General features: G+C 35.2%; 1 pseudogene; it reads left to right on the top strand.

Moving 5' to 3' along the window:
- Positions 1-235: 235 nt before the first annotated feature.
- Positions 236-697, top strand: LOC126499620 (macrophage migration inhibitory factor-like; annotated as a pseudogene).
- The last annotated feature ends 3,177 nt before the right edge of the window (positions 698-3,874 follow it).

Genomic DNA, 3,874 nt, shown 5'->3' with positions numbered 1-3,874 from the left:
GATAATTGATTTTTCTCTAAAAATCGAGAACAGGGTTCCATTTCTTAGAGCAATGATCCACATGAGTCACTGAACATGGGGAAGTCTAGCTGGTGCCTCCATGGAGCCCTCACCCCTAAGTTCTGACTTCTTTGGTGAAGTAAGGTACTTAGGCTGTCAAAAAGAAACGTGAGGACTTGGGCCACATCCTGCCTTTCACCGTCCTCTAGTCCCCGTGTGCAATCCCTCCGCCACAATGCCGATGTTCACCATGAACACCAACGTTCCCCGCGCCTCAGTGGCCGAGGGGCTTCTCTCCGAGCTCACCCAGCAGCTGGCGCAGGCCACCGGCAAGCCGGCACAGAACATCGCAGTGCACGTGGTCCCGGACCAGCTAATGACTTTTAGCGGCTCTAGCGACCCCTGAGCCCTATGCAGTCTGCACAGCATCGGCAAGATCGGCGGCGCACAGAACCGTACCTACAGCAAGTTGCTGTGTGGCCTGCTGGCTGATCGCCTGCACATCAGCCCTGACTGGATCTACATCAACTATTACGACATGAGCGCAGCAGATGTGGGCTGGAACGGTTCCACCTTCCCCTGAGTGCTGGCCTAAGAACTTACCTGCACCGCTGTTCTTGGAGCCTTGCTGCACGCAGCGTTCTGTTTTCGTCCACACTTAGCAATGCCCACCCTCCGATCAGGAGAAATAAATGGTTTAGAGACAAAAAAAAAAAAAAAAAAAAAAAAAAAAAAAAAAAAAAAAAAAAAAAAGAATGTGAAAACTAAAGTTGCCATAAAGCCATTAACTTACAATTTGCCTTGCCTGTAAAAAATACTAGGGTAATGTTGACACAAACTTGTTAGAGTAGCTAACCAATGTTTGATGCAATCCAAGGCCTACTGCACAAGAACAGACCTACCTACATCTGACTCTATATTTGGGTAACCAATAACTAGAGACTAGATAACACAGAGATCTAGGGTAAAACCAAATACTACATATCTAAGCAAATAAACAAAACATCAGTAAAGTGATTCCTAAAGATATTCTGTTATACTCTTAGATCAGTGACTTATCCAGTCATCATCAGAGAGGCTTCCTCAAGCAACTGATGAGAAAGGAGACCCACATCCAGACAGTATACAGACAGAGAATCTAAATTGGAGGTATGCATCAAATTCCTCCCCTCAGAGCTAATGGAATCCCATTGAAGAGAAATTTAAAAGAAAATGAAAGACAGAGCTGACCAGGAGAACACCGCCTTCTGAATCAAGTAAGCAAAGTGCATAAGAGCTCACAGATACTGAAGCAGCGTGCTTAGGACCTACATAAGTCTGGCCCAGGAATCTGTGTATAAATTTAGCTATTATTTTAGCATTTTTAAGGGACTCCTAAATGTGAGAACAAGTGAGTCTCTGACTCTTGTGCCTGCCTTTGGGACTGTTATACTCATGCTGGATTGTCATGTCCCTCTTCAATATGGTAGTTTTTGCTTCATCTCATTACATTTTATTTGGTCATGTGTGGATATTGACTCTTAGAAGCCTTTTTCTTTTCAAATGAGAAACAGAAAGGTAGTGGATCTAGAAGGGAGGAAATATGGGAAGAGCTGTAATGAGTAGAGGCAGGAGAAGCTATAATTAGAATATATAGTATGAGAAAAGAACCTGTTTTCAATTAATGGGGAATAAGCATAGAAAAATGATTCATCAAAAGTTTAGTAGAAATTAACCCAAAACTAGGGAGAGTTGTACACATCCAAGTAGAAAAAGCATTATGCTCTAATGAAAATTCCAGAACTACAAAACAAAAAAATAAATATCTTAAAAGAAAAATAGCATATGATCCACAAAAGCAAATTCATTAGAATTACACTAGACCTCAACAACACACAACTCAACAAAAATATACAAATCAAGAAAAAATGTTTTTTATCACTTTTTATCACTGAATATAAATAATGGCAAGATAAGATTATGCACATGCATCAAAGCAATGCATGAAAATTATATTTTCAAATTGATTAAGAGACAGTTGATCTGTAAACATAAGAATGAAATAATACAATTAATGAAGACAAAGTCAATGTTTTAGAAGTTATTTAAATAACATCTATGCACAAATGAGGACAATAGGCTATGAGAATCAAAGGAACTTGAGAAAGAATAAAACTTTGTGTAAAGGAGAAGTAGAAAAATATATATAACACGTTCATCTTAATAAACAAGAATCTTTCAGAGAAAGGTTTAAGAGGAAGTAATACAGACATTAACCAAGAAGCAAACTAATAACGTTTTAGGACTTAGCATTTAGCTTTCAATACAGCCTTTAAATGTAAACTGTCTTAATGCTCTAATTAAAAAACAAAGACTTGCTGTTATATTAAGACAACAAAAATAGCTCATCTGTTTTTTATAAGCAAGAAACTCACTTTACTTAAAAAGTAGACATGGAAATTGAATATTAAATAATGGCAAAATAACACTAGGCAAAAGGAAAAAGATATCTGAAAGTAAACTGCGGAAACCATACTTTAGGAGACACAAATGGACTTAAAGTAAATCAAATTTACTTTAATACTAAATACTACATTCTAAAAATGAAACGGAACTATCATCAAAAATATGACTTGGTTGCAAGTTTCTACTGCAATTGTTGAATTTAATTTTAAATTTCAAAAAATACTTGTTATGTTATTGCTCCAATAAAATATGACTTCAATACCCCATAATCATTAACAGATTATATATACATATATATGTATATATAATACATTTGCATTAAAATTTACTACAAATCAAATGGTATGGATGAGGACTTACAGATATTTGTACCAATATCTGCAGAACATAAATTCTACCCAGTAGCATTCTACACAAACCGAAAAATCAAAGAAATTTTCTATTTTTTCTCAACTGACAATGAAAAAATGAAATGTCCAGACATGGATACTGAACAACATACAATCAATGATTATTTCCCCATCGAAATAAATTGGTGTGAAAATTAATTTCCTAGAATCAAATAAAATTACCACTTGCCAGGATATAAAGGATTTTAAAAAGATAGTTTTGTAATGAAGCATGTAGATGTGAATCTATGCATTTAGAAAATTAGCAAATATTTCTTTAAAATCCTTGATTAAATTTAAACATAATATGAGTAAACAAATTTATCAACAAGATATAAGAAAGTAAACATATTATAAAGTGTGTAGTATTAATAAAGTCTCCCCAAAATGAACAGTAGAAGAATAAAATATTCAACACAAGCTCTGGAAAATTTTCTTATTCAATAAAAATGTTAATATCAATATTTTTAAAAATACTCTATAAAATACAAAATACATCTGATATTATTGAATCTAATCCTCAGAAAGGGAAATTCAAGACAGTTCCAGGTCAGAGGTCTTTTAATCTTGTTTCTGAAGTACATAGTGTCTGTTGAAATAGGATCTTATATTCAAACTCTGGGGATTAACCAAAGACAACAGCTTCCAAAGGAAAGTGACAACCAACAATTTTACCCAGATATGATGTTTATAAACCATAAAAATGTCCAACACGCTACAATAACCATAAGTTTAGGCATACCATGGTGGTAACCAATAGCTCTCTAATTGAACTTCAAGACTCACACAACAAGAGGGAGACTATGCCTGGTATTGGATATATTGTTAAATCTTCAGAGCTAATGAAGCTATGAATATTAGAGGAGAATCCAAAACCATTACTTTACTAAACCAGCACAACCCTGAACAACATTTTATAAACATTTGTCCTTATACTCAACGAAAAGAGTAGGCTTCACTCCTCATCAGAAAACTTCTCAGTGTAACGTTTGGAGAACACTACAAAAACCCACACCAATTAATATGCATAGTTTTGGAAC

Source organism: Alexandromys fortis, unplaced genomic scaffold (assembly GCF_014885135.2).
Source record: "Alexandromys fortis isolate MF-2015 unplaced genomic scaffold, M_Fortis_MF-2015_v1.1 scaffold_35, whole genome shotgun sequence".
Taxonomy (NCBI): Eukaryota; Metazoa; Chordata; class Mammalia; order Rodentia; family Cricetidae; genus Alexandromys; species Alexandromys fortis.
The sequence above is the reverse complement of the archived record's forward strand: the minus strand, read 5'-3'. Positions and strand labels throughout refer to the sequence as shown.